Below are 16,260 nucleotides of genomic sequence, written 5' to 3'. Positions count from 1 at the left end.
TAAAAAGATGTGGTATTATATACAATGGGATATTACTCAGCCATTAAAAAATGAGATCTGGTCATTTGCAACAACATGGATAGAGCCAGAGGGTATAATGCTAAATGAAATAAGTCAGACAGAGAAAGACAAATACCATATGCTTTCACTCATATATGGAACTTAAGAAACGAAAGAAAGAAAGAAAGAAAGAAAGAAAGAGAGAGAGAGAGAGAGAAAGAAAGAAAAGAAAGAAAGAAGAAAGAAAGAAAGAAAGAAAGAAAGAAAGAAAGAAAGAAAGAAAGAGAAAGAAGAAAGAGAAAGAAAGAAGGAAAGAAAGAAAGAGAAAGAAAGAAGAAAGAAAGAAAAAGAAAGAAAGAAAGAAAAAGAAAGAAGAAAGAAAAAGAAAGAAAGAAAGAAAGAAAGAAAGAAAGAAAGAAAGAAAGAAAGAAAGAAAGAAAGAAAGAAGAAAGAAAGAAAGAAGGAAAGAAAAAGAAAGAAAGAAAGAAAAAGAAAGAAACCCAGACAAATACAGAGAACAAACTCATGTTTGCCGGAGGGGAGGTTGGTGGGGGAATGGATGAAATAAATAAAGGGGATGAAGAGGCACAAACTTTCAGTTACAGTATAAATAAGGCACAAAGATGAAACACACAGCATAGGGAATGTTCTCAATAAGATTGTAATTGTACAACTGTAATATTGTAACATTGTTTGGTGACAGATGGTGACTACACTTATGGTGAGCACTGAGCAATGCAGAGAATTGTTGAATCGTTAGGTTGCGTACCTGAAACTAATATAACATTGTATGTTAATTATATTTCAATAAAAAAGATAAATCTCTTTGTAATTTTTTATTGGTTGCTCTAAAGATTACAATCTGCATCTGAATTTTTTCACAGTTCAAAAGAATTTGCAACAGTAAAATTCCATTTATGCCATCCCATCATTTGTGCTATTATCACATATTTTACATTTATGTAGATTATAAACCTCACAATACAATGTTACAAATTTTTGTTTTAAACAATCAGTTGTCTTTTAAATAAATTAAGGGAAGAACAAGTAGTCTTTTATAGCTATCCAAATATTTATTATTTCTGGTGTTTGCTGTTTCTTCCCACAGATTCAGATTCCTGTTTGATGCTGCTTCACTTCAGCCAGAAAAACTTACTTTAGTCTTCCTATAGTACAAGTCTGTTAGTGACAAATTCTCTCAGCTTTTGTTTATCTAAAAATGTCTGAGTTGACAGTTTTTATTTTCTTCTAATATTTTAAAGATGTTATTCCATGGTCTTCTGGCCTCCTTTTTTTTTCCTGAGCAGAAGTGAGCTGTCATTTGTGTTGTTTTTCTCCTGTCTGTAATATGTCTTTTTTTTCTTGCTGATTTCAAGGTGTTCTCTTTATCCTCAGTTTTCAGCAGTTGATTATGATGTTACTAGGTGCAGTTTCTCTTGTATCTATCTGCTTGAAGTTTGTTGAGACTCTTAGATCTCCAAGTTAATGTTTTTCATCATTATTTCTTTAAATATATATATATATAGTTTTCTGTCCCAGAAAAATTCTATCTACTCTCCCTCTGATGTTCCAATCCCACATATATTAGATCCCTTGATATTGTATTGCCATATTGGTCACTGAAATTCTTCTTGTTTTTTTCTCTCTGTTCTATAGATTCGATCATTTCTATCAATCTCTCTTCAAGTTTATTGACCCTTTTTTCTCCTACTTCCAAAATGCTATTAAGTAATTTTTTTCATTTCTGATTTCATTTCCAGATTTAGAATTCTCATTGGTTCTTTATTTATAGTGTTCGTTTCTTTCCAGATTTAGAATTCTCATTGGTTCTTTATTTATAGTGTTCGTTTCTTTTGCTGGCATTTCCCACCTATTCAATCATTATGACATCTTTTCCTTTAAGTCCTTAAACATATTTATAATAGCTGCTGCAAAGTCTTTGTCTGCCAATTCCAATATTTAATTCCAGGCTTGGGCGCTCAGATGGTTGGGCATCTGCCTTCAGCTCAGGTCATGATCCCAGGGTCCTGGGATCGCGTCCTGCATTGGGCTCCCTGCTCCTTGGGAGTCTGCTTCTCCCTCTGCTTCTCTCTCTCTCTCTTTCCCTCTCTCTCTCCCTCTGTCTCTCATGAATAAATAAACAAAATATTTTAAAAAAAGAATTTAATTCCAGGCTTGACTTCTATTGATCATTTGCCCTCTTAGCTTTAGAGCACACTTTATTTCTTTGCATTGTGCCTGTTACCAATTTATTGTCTCTTAACTCTAAATTCATCCCTTAGTATCTGCTCTGTGAAAATGGATGGACTCTTTGTTTCTTTTATAGAGTTAGTATGTGAAGCTTTATTAGTAGAGAAGGCTGGAGGCTCATTGCAGGAGGAATGTATATATACATTCACACACATATATATGTTTACATATGCATATATATATATATATATATAGCAGTTCTTCATATTTTGTCTAAAGTTTACCATTGTTATCTGCAGGAAGAGCAGTCTGACATAAGCTTCTCTACCATTACCAGGACCAGAACTCCAAATTGCATTTTATTAAGACATTATCCAAATAAGTCATTGATAGAGGTATTAGCAATATTAATATTGGAAAGGATTTTATTGAACAAAAAATCAGAGAAACCATCTCTGAGTCAATTTCTGATATATCCTTTTAAAGATTTTATTTTTTTATTTCACAGAGGGAACACAAGCAGGGGGAGTGGGAGAGGGAGAAGCAGGCTTCCCGCCGAGCAGGGAGCCCGATGCGGGGCTCGATCCCAGGACCCTGGGATCATGACCTGAGCCGAAGGCGGACGCTTAACGACTGAGCCATCCAGGCGCCCCAATTTCTGATATTAAAGCAGTTAATTTTTCAATTCAAATTATTTTTTAAGGAAAATAACAAATTTTGATTATTTTATACAACACTAAGTTTCCATACTGAGTTTGCCCTCAAAGTGCCCTAATCAACAATTAACAGATTGTGTGAAATATGTTAAGCATTAAATATTTTAAAAATAAGATTTCAACTAGCAAAAAAAAAAAAAAGAGTTGTTGCAATTAGATTTAAAAAAAGCCTTCTTTCCCAAACTGGGAAGATTATAACATATGATACTATATTTTGATGAACATAGTGTATAAAAACATGATGACCAGATTTTTAGATACTGATGTTACATATTTATTTATTTTTAAGATTTTATTTATTTATTTGACAGAAAGAGCACAAGCAGGGGTAGTGGCAGAGGGAGAAGGAGAAGCAGGCTCCCCACTGAGCAGGGAGCCCCATGCGAGGCTCAACCCTAGGACCCTAGAATCATGACCTGAGCCAAAGGCAGATGCTTAAGGCACTGAGCCACCCAGGCACCCCCAATGCTACATATTTATGACCACATTTCCCTGTTTGTATACCACAGCACTATCAACAATGAGGTCGATCTAGAGAATCAGTTAATGAGGATATAAAAACAAACACTTTTAATAGGAAATAGAAAATTTGGAAATGTGTAACAAGCTTTGATAATTTTCAATTTCTTTCTAGAAATGACTACATGACAAAACACGGGGTTGTATTTTTACTATTTTCTATCTTTTTTATTGCGGGGGGGGCGGTTTGGTTGAGAATTGTTTGTATACCAACAAGTATTCAAATGTATACTGTATTTTAATAAAATAGGGAGGAGATAGTAGTGTTGATTGTAGAAATCCTTTGTTTCAAGGGCTATCTGCAAACTGTTGTCCTAATGTAAGATTACCTCCAGTGATCTGAGTTCTTGGTATGCTAAAAGCTCCCCATCCAGGGTGGTGTCTCTAGGTGATAGCTAAATATTCTGTGGGATTCTTAAAAGGGACAGAAAGGTCTTCTCTAAAGGTGAAAGCCTGGGATTTGTAATCTCTCATCCTTTCTTGACTCTCCCAGACATCTTACTGCACGTTCTGCATGCACAGAAAGCTCAGGACCACATACTATTATTTGTCCAGTTCCAGAGAATTTTATTCAGTATATTAATTACAAGAATAGAGACTCACATTACTCAATGATATTTGACATGGCTAAAAGCATTAATTTGTCTTTTCCAGCTTGGCCAGGTTTGGGGCACCTTTACCCTGACTCATGGTTCACACATGGCTGGTTGTTTTTGTTTTCATAGACCCTAGTCCAATTTTAGGCTTTCTTCTGTAGGACCTGTTTTGAGACTGGGAATGGCAGCCCTCTTTTCGATCTGGCCTCCCACTCAGCTCGTGGGCTTTAGGTTGAATCTGGTTTGGCAGTCACCTTGATCCACTGTCCCTGGACTTTGATTGTCAAGAAATGCTTTGGACATCTCCTTTGCGGTTGTTGGCTGGCTCTGTGACACAGTATCTGCATCAAGTTGGAATATACTGGTTGTCAATCTGTGCCATTTTATTTTTTACTGAAGCATAGTTGACACACAATGTTACGGGTAGTTTCAGGTGTACGACATAGTGATTCCACACTCTATACATTATACTCAGTGTAACTACTATCACCATACAACGCTATTACAATACCACTGACTGTATTCCTCATTGGATGCTTTTCATTTCCACGACTTCTTCATTCCATAACTGGAAGCCTGTATCTCCCACTCTCCCTTACCCATTTTGCCTATCCCTCCCACCACCAGTTTGTGTTCTGTATTTATCGGTCTATTTCTGTTTGCTTTGTTTTTTAGATTACACATATAAGTGAGGTCATACAGTATTATCTTTCTCTGTCTGACTTATTTCACTTAGTGTAATACCCTCTAGGGTCCATCCATGTTGTCTCAAATGGCAAGATCTGATCTTTTGTTATGACTGAGCAGTATTCCACTGTATCTATATACCACATTTTCTTTATCCATTCATCTATCTATGGACACTTAGGCTACTTCCATATCTTGGATACATGCCATTTTATTGATAAAATTTTATCAGTTCTATAAAGCCAGGTAGGGCAAGCCCCTTTTTGTAGAATTCTGACCACCTGAGAAATGTGCAAGATGGTCCTCAGTAAACCCACATTTTAATTGTGTCTACTAAATCATCTAATCCCAGTGACTTTTATGTGTGAATTATGAATGCAAATGCTTAGTTTTTTCTTTTTTTGTCTTACCTAACAGAGAGTCATGAATATGAGTGAATAATTCCCACATCAGTTCATCTCTTGTGGGTGGAGTGGGATGGGGATTCCCAGCTACAAAGCACACGGGAGGCTGAGCTGGTGGAGCCCAAAGGCAGCAAAGAGAACCAGCCCAGGGATATTACCCCCGATGGAGGCACAGGCTGGAAAGGAGAGACTATAGAAAGAAATGCCCAAAAAAGTCACTCCTCGAGGTCTGTGCTCAGTCCCGTCTCAGCCCACTGAGGAGACGTGGAGTTAGCTGACGAGGCTGGCCAATCTTAGAAAATTATACGGAAAGCAGGAAAATAAATGGACTAGAGGTACCAAAAGTTTGGGTTGGGTATCATCTCGAGCCATTTGAAATATGCTTAAATTACATCTTTGAACTTAGCGGGCATCATTTTGTCCTTAGTTAAGGTTGACCCTACATGGCAGGAGATCTGAGCAGGGCTGTGATTATCTCAGTGACTTTAGTGTCTACCATTGGCCATGAGCACACTATTAACATTATTTTATTACTCAGAGGAGATAAGATATAGTGGAGTCACATATATGTGTATTTTGTAAATCCAATTCAACTATCTTCTCATGGATTTACAATACTACACACAAATTTGGCATATGTGTTTTTTATTATATTCTGTACATCCCTGCACCCACTGCAAAGTTGTAGACACTAAGCTATGTATACTGTGTACTTTATGAAATATACATTTTATTTTCAGGAGTATATAGGTTGGATTATAAGTGGGTTTTTAAAATTTATTACACATTGATTTTAGAGTCTTTGTGCTAGGTAAGATAAGTCCTACTCTATAGGGTTTTGATACGCAAATAAAATATGTTCTGTTTATATTTTATCTTCACACATGAATTTATTATATTCATTTATTACAATTGTTATAAAAATAAATCCTAAAGCAATGTCCTAATTATTAGTTTTTCACAATTTACATTTATTACATGGGGCATAAGAAGAACAGTCTTCTTTATTAGTTGCCCTAAGGTGTCAGGAACCTGGGAGGACTTGGGACAGTGGTAATGCTCACCTTGGAAGAGAAAGTGTGCCAAGCACAGTTGACAGGGATACCACACACTTGGGGATATTTACCACAAAAGCATTTTCTTGATTTCAGATTGTATTTCTGACCTTGGTTTTCTAAAAAAATAAACAAAATTTAAAAAATACATATATAAGATGGGAAATGTATCCAACGGTGAGGGTGGATGAAATTTTTGTTAGGTTTTCCAAAAAGGAACTGAGAGAAGCTAGCTGATTAGACAGAATAAGCACAAATATCATAGAGAAATAATGAAAAACACTTAAGCAAACTTTGAAGAAGCTACATGAATGTCCAGAAAGAACCTTTCATTCTGGAAATAAATTGCTAGGCAGGAATTATACAGTCTCTCTCATCCAGCTTGATGAATGATATTATCTCAAATCACACAGCCTAGGAAACTGATTACTATAGCGAGCCTAAAAATGTACTGTGAAGAGCTGTGTCAGGGTCAAGCCCCTGCTACCAACTGGCAATTATGCTGAGGCATTTGATTTGAAATCATCCTTACATGAAAATTTACCTATAAACCTGGCAGAAATACATGTTTTGGAAAAAATATTTAAGAAGACAGGAGCAAAATATATCTAAATCAAAATAATGTTTTTACTCTTTGCAAGAAAAGGGGGCTTTTATTTTTTTAAAGACTTATTTATTTGAGAGAGAGAGAGCAAGCAGAGGGAGGGGCAGAGGGAAAGGGGGACAAGCAGACTCCCTGCTGGTAGGGAGCCTGATGGCAGACTCAATCCCAGGACCCTGAGATCATGACCTGAGCCGAAATCAGGAGTTGGACGCTCAACCACCTGAGCCATCCAGGTGCCCCCAAAGTGGGTGGGGGCTTTTAAAAAAGATCTGCTTTATCCCCATAGCTTGGGTGATAGATACTTCTGTCTTTGTGAAGGCTTGTTTTTTTAAAGATTTATCTATTTTAGAGAGAGATGGAGAGTGCCCAAGCAGGGGAGAAGGCAGAAGGAGAGGGAGAGAATTCTCAAGCAGACTCCCTGCTGAGCAGGGAGCCCCACGCAGCAAGGTGTGCGTGCACACACACACACACACACACTTATACACACACAGTTTGTGCCTTTCCCTTTAGAATGAGAACTAAAAATTTTGAACGATACAGGAAAATGATATTCAAACTATTCAGAGAATACTAATATGAACAATATAATAGGATCCTTAGCTCTGGGCAAACAAAGCTATGTTCTAGGAATGTGATTGGGAAGTCACTGTAAGCTGAAAACATTGCCCTATTTTGCTTCTGTGGCCCCAAGAAGATGAAACAAAATAATAACGAAATGCTAAGAATCATTAAGAAAGATGTAGGAGAGGAAAAGAAACACTCTCCAGCCAGTTTATTGAACCTGGAAATATTATATGTTGTTCTGGTCATTGCCTTTAAAGAAATAAAACCATAGCGGACTTAAAACAAGTAGAGGAGACTTCCATATGCAGAGATCAGGGACATCCCCTTTCCCTCAGGAAAGGCTGAGACAGATGGGACTCAGATACTAACAATAAGAGGGGCTATGGCTGGATAACACAGGTCTAACTGAGAGCAAGTGTACCAAATCCAGAGCTCCCTTGTGAAGTTAAAAAGGTCCAAATTCGGAGAAACAAAAGGAAGTCTTACTTTGCACAATAGTAAGTTTTATGCAAGTCTTTACCCCCCAGAGATGGAAGTGGCAAACATCCATAATGCCAAAAGGCTAGGAGAGTGACAATGACACCATAGTTAGTGTTAGATGGTCTTGGGTTTAAATCCCAGTTAGGGGATTTGCTAAAAGTAACTTGAGATAAATCAATCTCCCTGAGCTTCATATTTCTCATCTATAAAATGGAGGCCGTGACACCGTCTACCTCACTGGGTTGTTGTGAGGATTGAATGAGACAATGGATAAAAACACCTAGCACTAGCACATGGGGGCTGAAATGAGGGGAGAGAAGGGTCACCGAGGGGACACTGGGCAGAAGGGTGAACAGGGTGAGCCGGGGGTGGCAGAGTCTTTGGCTCGAGTGTGCTTGCCCCGAACCCTGACCCGCCGGGCTACCCTGGGATTCCGGGTCCCAAGGGACAGCGCATTCGGAGGCCAGTCTGGCCCACCTGGACCTCAGGGACCTCTGACATCAGCCGTGAGGACCGTCGAGGGCCTCCTGGGCCCCCGACATTTACAGGTAGACTGTGTTCCTGCCCACCCAGGTCCCCTGGACTCCCCGGAATCAGGGGCACCTCCTCAGGGGTAAGGACCTGGACCGCGTACCAAACCACGCTGGACAAGGTGCTGGAGGTGCCTGGGGGCTGGCTCATCTCAGTGGCCGAGAGGGAGGAGCTATAAGCGTAGGTTCCAAACAAGTTCCAGAAGGTCCTGCGGTAGGCGCGAACGCCACTCCCACGCGGGATGCACAACGAAGTGGCCGATCGCATCCCCGTGGTGCAGCTGCACGAGGGCAACCCGCACCACCGGCGCGAGGTCCCCACTCTCCCGCCGGGCCCTGGCAGGCCCTTGACACCCTGGCCAGGCGGACTCCCAGCCCTACCCCAGAGCGCCGCATCATCGACTCCTCCGTGTACTTCCCGCCAGCGCGCCCCACCGCAGGGCCTGCCCACACCCACATCCACCAGGATGTCCAGCCGGTGCCCCACATGGTTGAGCCCAAAGGCCCGCAATCCAGGCGGCATGCGAGGCAGCCGCCGCGCGGACTTCCCGCGCTTGCAGCAGGCGCGCGTCGGGAGGCCGGCGCGCACCCGTGGGCCCTCCCCTGCACGTCGCGCCGCGCGGACTTCAGCGCTTGCAGCAGGCTGAGCGAGCAGGCGTGCCCATCGTTAACCTCCGGGACCAGGCGCTGTGTGCTAGCTGGGAGGCCTTGTTCTCGAGCTCCGAGGGCCAGCTGAAGCCCGGGCCCGCATCTTCTCTTTCGCCGGCAGACGTGGCCGGCAGCACCTCGCCTGGCCCCGGCAGAGCGTGTGGCACGGCTCAGACCCTCGCGGGCGCCGGCTCACCAACACCTGCCGCGAGACGGGGCGGACGCTGTTGGAGCAGAAAGCCAGGAGCTGCCACGACGCCTTCCTCGTGCTCTGCACCGTGCATCAAGAACAGCTTCATGACCTCCTCCTCCAAGGAGGGGCCCTGCCGGCTCTGGCGGGCAGATGGACAAGCGGACAGCTGGCCAGAGGGGAGGCCAGGCAGCAGGGGAGCGAAGAGGCCGCGGTGCAGGAGCGTCTGTTGGCACCTCCAGGGTGGGAAGCTGGCTGGGACATTTTCCTGTATGTTTCACGTTTTTTGTAACCCTCAAGAAATAAAGGGAAGCCAAAGACGGTATTTTTTTTTTTTTTAAAGTTTAAAACAAAAACATCTAGCACAGGGCCGGGCACATCTTAAGAGGCCAACAGAGGTTAGCTAGTAATATTTTCGTGGATAAGAGTTCCTTATCTCAAAGTGGTACACAAGCCTCAATTGCCTGACTACTAAGAGAAACTTGGTGGCTTTGATCCTGTGTAGGCATTCTTATGCTCTAAGACCGGGATCAACAAATATTTTCTGTTAAAAGCTGGAGAGTAAAAAGTATAGGCTCTGTGGGACATACGGTCTCTGTCAAAAATATTCAGTTCTGTCCTTTAGCAAGAAAGAAGCCATAATCGGTAATTGAATTTGCACGGTTGTGTTCTAATCAAACTTTATTTATGGACACTGGAATTTGAATTTCACATAATTTTTAACTGTCATTAAAAATTCTTCATTTTTCATTTAATTTTTTTTTTTAAATTAAAAATGAAAACCAGTCTTCTGGGCCACACAAAAACAGGTAGTGGGCTGGATTTGGCCCACAGGTTGTAGTTTGCTTACTGCTGCTCTAAGATAATGAGGGGTTCAGAACAAGCCACACCAGAATGTGCCACTTTGGCATGTGGATTATTTTGAGCTGAAGGCAATCAAGACCCAGCAGACACAGGAAAAGCTTTTTACCTCCCCCTTAACTGCCTAAGTGAAATTAGAATGGGGTCGGCTACCAGGAAGAGAGTCATTACCAGTGATAAGCTTTTCATCTGAGAGACTTATCTGTAAGGCAGGGCAATATTTATTTACCAAACATTTGCTTTTCTCACCTTCCTATGAAGAGTCTCCCTCCCCTTTGAAGCCCTAGACCCCTATCCCTTTCCTTAGTTCAGGAGATATATAAGCCTCAATTGCCTGGCTGCCTTTGGGTCATAGCTTTGTGATGCTCCCACAGATACATAATTAAATTTGTTTTTCTCCTGTTACCCTTTTTATCATGGGAGGGGTCTCAGCCAAGAACCTAGGAGGGTAGAGGGAAAATTATCTCTCCCCATTAATAATTTAGTTTACTTAGTTCTGACAATATGAAGAGCAATTCTCAATCTCTCTAGTTTTGTAACACTGCATCCTCATTTGAGGACACACAAAATCTGCTAAATGTGCTGCTTGGCATCTCTGTGTTTGGTTAAAGTAAACTAAAATATCCTTTGAAAGGAATAGGAAATTTTCAGGATTCCATCCATCTGTAGACCTATAGACTGAGGTAGGAAAAAGTGCATTAGAACCACACTGACAAAGAAAATTTTAATAAATTGTCTCTTGATAATAAATTCTGAAAATGACAAATGTGAAATATTTCAGGAGCCATTGCCAATCTTATGTCTCTCTATTTGTGACTCAGTGGATCATGACGATACTCAATCAACAGCTGGAAAATATTATGATAATGAAGGCCAAGATTCTGAAGGTAGCTTTGTAAACATCTTTTAAATGGTTTTTCTCATGACTAATGTTAGCATCTGCAGTGATGTTTGCAGTAAAGGACAAAATTTATTCTTGATATTTCTGCTAGTGTGCTTAAATAAAATTTCCTTTAAAACTGAACACTGTAATAATCCTCTATTACTATAGCGTTGTGGTGATTTGTGTGTGGGAAATGGTGCTTCCCTTCACGTACCTTTCCCCACCCTTCAAAGTGATTTGGAGATTCAGAAATCATGGCTGAGAGCAGGAAGCTCAAGGCCAGTGTGAAAGATGGAAGGAAACACAGTGAAGCATTTTTTGCAACCCTCTGTCCCCTGAATATAACTTTTAGGTTAAGGAAAAAGTTTTAATATATAATACTAACATATTTGTCCTTTATAGCAATACAACAGTAAAATATAATTTTAAATATTTTTTATGGAGGAAGAGGCCTATGAAGTTAAAAGTGCTTAGGACCCTCAAAAGTCATAATGTGGCCCTGCCTCTTAGGTCCTCAACTCTCTGTCATGAGCTGCCAAGGAAAAGTAGAAAACATAGTGGTAATCTCTTAGCACTTCCCAGCCTTACTCCTCTGGTTTTAGTCACTCTGTGTGCCCAACCTGGCAAAAATGGAAGAAGGTATCCTGGACCTTGGCCTCGAGGTCCCAATCACCCACTGAGTTAAATATCTTCTGGAACTGAGCTTCAGGGCTACCCTCTCCAAGCCTGCCTGCCGGTGGTCTTCCAGGGCAAGTAGATGTCACGGACCCAGGAGAGTGGCCTCTCTCTGTGGCGTGGCACTTCAGAGTCCTAGAGAAGTGGTGGGACCCACCATGAAACTGTGGGAGCCAGTGTTTGGAGAAATGTCTGAGCCAGGACTGGCTGCACTAACAGAGTCTGACTTGCACAGGGCCTCCAGACATGGCTCTGGATGGAGAAGGTTCACTCCCTCATCAGCTTGCAGGCTGGATGAAGTTTGTTTTGTTTCATTTTGTTCTGTTTATCTAGGCCTCCATGGACACAGTTTCTGAAATGTGAATCCATTCCAGCAAAGAAAGGAAGTCAGAGGTAGATAGCAGGGGATGGGCAATGGGGCCCTAGGCCCAGCTGCTCCGAGAGCTGCTCCTCTCACTCTGGGGGTCATCTGGCCATGCCACTTAGCCAGGTATCCCCCGCAGTGATGGAAGACTTGGACAGCAGGGTTTCCTGAAGCCAAGGGACTATACTACCACCAGGTCCTAGACCAGACCTTCTTCCAGGCTTCTGGGGTTTCATAGTACCTGACCCCAGCAAGGCTGGACTGGTGTCTATTTTTGGACTAATAGTAGCAGCCATATCACACCTGTAGAGAAAGAGCTTCCTGAGTGTGTGTGATTTTTTTTTCTTTACTGGAGTGAGGAGTCCTCAGAGTCACCATGAATGGATCAGTTCTTCTCTTAGCCAGTGGGAGGAACTGACACTCAATGAGGGCTCTGGCAGGGTGGGGGGTGGGGTGGGGGAAGGGTCATCTCCCAGAGAGCTCTGGTGGTAGCTCAATGGCAAGTGAGGGAATAGGTTTCTGCAGGGGGTTGCAAGAAACAAAATGAGGGGTTCACTGTCGTCCCACCATAGTGGACTATCATATTTTCCAAGGTGGTGAAGAAAGTTACCATTGGAATCACTAATCTTTGCATGTAAGTAATTACGAAGGACGTCAGCAACCTTCTCATAGTCCACTTTATGGGAATGGGGATGGTTTATAATTTCTTCCAGAAGGTAGTCTATACATTTATAAGCTAGGAGTACCATTCTGCAATCTTGTTTAAATAATCCCAGACTAATTCAATAGTGTATTTTGGGGCCTCCTTTTCCATGTACTCAGTTAGGGTTTGGAGGACTTGGGCTGGGACTTTTTTGCTGATGGTTTCCAGGAATGATGACGCTGAGGTCACGTGCCAGTCCCCCCACAGCAGGTCTAACAGGAACTACAGGTCCACGGTCAGAAGCCACACAGCAAGGGCCCTCCTGAGATAGGCCTATCACTGCCCAGACAAGGATATCCAGGAGACGAAGAGTCAACCTCAGGACAAGCTACATGGCCATCTCGTCTAGAAAGGGCATGGCACCACGCTTTCTACATTATAGGCAATAGGCACCACCCGGCCTTCCTCAAGCAGAAGCTTCTCTTCTTCCATAAAGACAGTAACCTCCAAAATGGAGACTATATCCCAAGTGGCTGGTAACTTGACACCAAATACAAACTTTATAAAGCATTCCACGGGGACACACTGATAACCACAATGGGCAATATTTCTGGTAAATCCCACTCTCATGTCTAGATTTGAGGTGATAATCACCTCCCTTTTTGTTTGCTTAGAACAGACACCATACAGGACCACCTTGGCTATTTCTGTCACCTCCTTGTGCATTTTCCCCACCCTGCCATATTAGATTTTATCCATACAGACACTGACAGCATGGGGCTCCCATGGTGGTTCGAGTGATCAGGGTTTGGGAACCAACAGTAGGTATTATTTGCTATAAATAAAAAAAAATGCAGAAATTGTGGGTCGGCTGGGAAACAAGAACCTTGAGTTATAAAGATGATAGACTTCCCTTGGGGAGAAGTGTGGGTTCACACAGGGTTGTGAGCCTCTCTTTTTTTGTGGCAGAATTGCTTCAGCTATGGAAAGGTTTTTCACCGAAGTGGGGTTTTTATGTAGAATTCCCTACTGTATACCAGAGGGAAGAGAGGAATGGTCCCCGTGTGCTTTCAGGCACCAGGGTTGGCGGTAACGTCCGCTTGGCATGGTGGGATGAAGAGTTTTGAAGCTAGTTCAGAGCACCTTGTGACCGAGAGATACTGAATGACCTTACATTTGGTTGCAAACAAAAGGGCTGCCTGAACTCTCACTTCACTTAACTAATTAGAAAGGAAGGAAAGGAGAGAGTGAACAGAATTCTTCAGAGACTACCAGGAGGCACCAGGGTGCACCTGAGGAGTCAGAGGTGGTGACCAGCTGGTTGTAGGGGAGGGATGAGCGGGTTTTCATGCCCCATCCAGAGCCTTCTCAGAGTCCCTGCAGGGCTTTGGTTACAGACAACATCCTCTAATTTGCTTCTAGCCTGACAGGGTTGATCATAGACAGGATTGCTGTGGTCCTCAGGCACAAACCCTCTGAAGTTCAGAAGATCTGAGTTCGTGAGAAACGGACTCAAATCTTGGTAGGTGCAGATAACTGCTGTGTTGGTTTCCATTTTGGCGAACAGGGCTGTCCGATAAGTACCTGTACGCTGAGGAGGGGAGCAAAACTCAGCACGCACCCCACGTCCCAACACTGGGAGGAGAACAGACCTTGTTTGGAGGGTGGGGTGTCTGTGTGTATTAGATAAAATCTGGATGTTGACATGTTTTCCTGCCATCTAGCTTCAAATTTCTCAGATTTTCTAGAAGGTATTTCACAAACTATAATTCTTGGCCTATCAGTGGATTGTGAAATCAATTTAGTAGGGCAGAACCAATATTTTTGTTTTATTTTAAATTTTTTTACTATGGAAGATATCTAATATCTAGAATATTGGAGAGAATAGTCTGACATCCTTTCATGTGCCTCTCACCCAGCTTCAGCAACTACCTCCTCATGGTCAGTCCTATCTCATCTCCATGTCATTCCATCTGTCTCAATTATTTGGAAGCCATCTGTCTCAATGAATTATTACATCATTTTATCTGTAAACCCTTTGGTTTGTATCCCTAAAAGACAATGATTATTCCCATTTTAAAAGGACATCCATAGAATAAAAGTGAAGTCCTGTTTTATTAAGCTGTTATTTCATTTGCATGTGTGTATGCACCGTGTGCCGTGTGTGCGTTTCGCTGTGATGTACAATGTATTTCTTACAGTGAGTCTTAAAGTTCAAAAGCTATTGTTCTAGAAGACACTGTGTAGCACCCAGGCCTCACGGGCAGCCTCAGGGTCCCCCCACCCACCCTCATTGCTGGCAGAGGAGGCTCGGGCTCAACCCAGCAGGAAAGATGTGTTGGGGAAGAGTGCTGGGGTGGGCGGAGGGTGGCCTGGACCCAGTGCCGTGCCCCCTTCACAGGCACGTTCCCGAAGCTTTCACTAGGGGGAATCTGTGATGGGGTAAAAGAAAAAGTATAGGATAATACCTGTTTGCAGCCTCCCCCTCTCTTCTAAGGAGGCCTCGGAGCCTGGCTTTGTGTTGCTGCTGCGAATAAAAGATGAAGGGAAGGAGGCCTAGAAAAGTGAAATGCAGCTAGTCAGTGAAGAGCTGAGCAGAAGTGGGGAGGGAGCGGGACGCAGCTGTGAGATGGGGTGGAGAGTTCTAGAACTGGGAGGGGAAAGGAGCCAGGAGAGTCTTCTCGGTAGCTGCTGTGGAGACCGGGCAAGGGTAGCTGAGGAGGGATTTTAGGAGAACGTGCTCTGAGCCTTGCAGTGTGTCTTGGTTTAGGTTTGTTTTAAAAACTTCAGTAAAGTTTTAAAATCCTTTCCAGTGCTTTCTGGAGATGGAGTTAGTACTTCCACTGAACAGCACTCTAGGAAGAAGAGCTCAGGTTGTGTGGGTCAGAATGAATCGCTTACAGTCTCCTCCATCTCCTACTTTATAGACCTCATTCTTGCTCTTCTTTCACCCTGCAAGTTGGACAACCGTGCTTCCAGAAAGCTCCTCCATGGCGCTTCCACAGCCCCTGCCCAACCGTCCCTGTGGTCTTGTTACCCCACTTCCAGCCCCCGTGGTGTTGAATGAGGGTTACCGGCCCGAGAGCAGCTTGAGGGCCAGGACCCTGTCTGGTTCACCCTGGCATTCCCCGGGGCTGCCAGCGCACAACACATTTGTTGTTTCCCTGTCTTCACGGAAATGAGCATCCCACTGGGGGTCTTGGGGACAAATAAGGAAAAACACAAGTGGGACTAAAGACAATGGGTAAGTTTGCAATGCGAACGATCCTGCACGCTTCATGAGTTTAGAACAGAAATGATGCACCGAAAACAAGAAAAACAAAAATAGTGCACCCTCCTTTGTGCTCAGTGTTCTAGGCACTGTCCTAAGTACTTTACATTTGTAAACTCCTATAACCCTCACAAGAACCCTCTGACTCGGGGACCAGTATTGCTCTCATTTTGCAGATGAGGAAAACAAAGCACAGAGAGGTGAAGTGACTTGCCCACAGACCTGGACCTGCTTCAGGTGAGGGTGGAGCTGGACCATCTGGCTTTCTCTTTTTAATCCTCTGGTCTCTGCTTGAACTGACACCTTCTCAAGGAAAAGGTTCCTGACACCCCGAAACCAGGTTAGTCCACTCATTTATCTGCTCCTATAGCACCCAGCTC

The 16,260-nt window shown here is 42.9% G+C and overlaps 1 pseudogene; it reads left to right on the top strand.

Annotated features, from left to right (window-relative positions):
• The first annotated feature begins 8,108 nt into the window (after window positions 1-8,108).
• On the top strand, window positions 8,109-15,791 carry LOC114209046 (collagen alpha-1(XVIII) chain-like; annotated as a pseudogene).
• Window positions 15,792-16,260: the final 469 nt, after the last annotated feature.

The sequence above is a fragment of the Eumetopias jubatus genome, unplaced genomic scaffold (genome assembly GCF_037043125.1).
Source record: "Eumetopias jubatus isolate StellerSeaLion01/CBP00866 unplaced genomic scaffold, mEumJub1_p1.0 scaffold_1, whole genome shotgun sequence".
Classification (NCBI taxonomy): Eukaryota; Metazoa; Chordata; class Mammalia; order Carnivora; family Otariidae; genus Eumetopias; species Eumetopias jubatus.
This window is presented reverse-complemented; position numbering and strand designations above follow the sequence as displayed.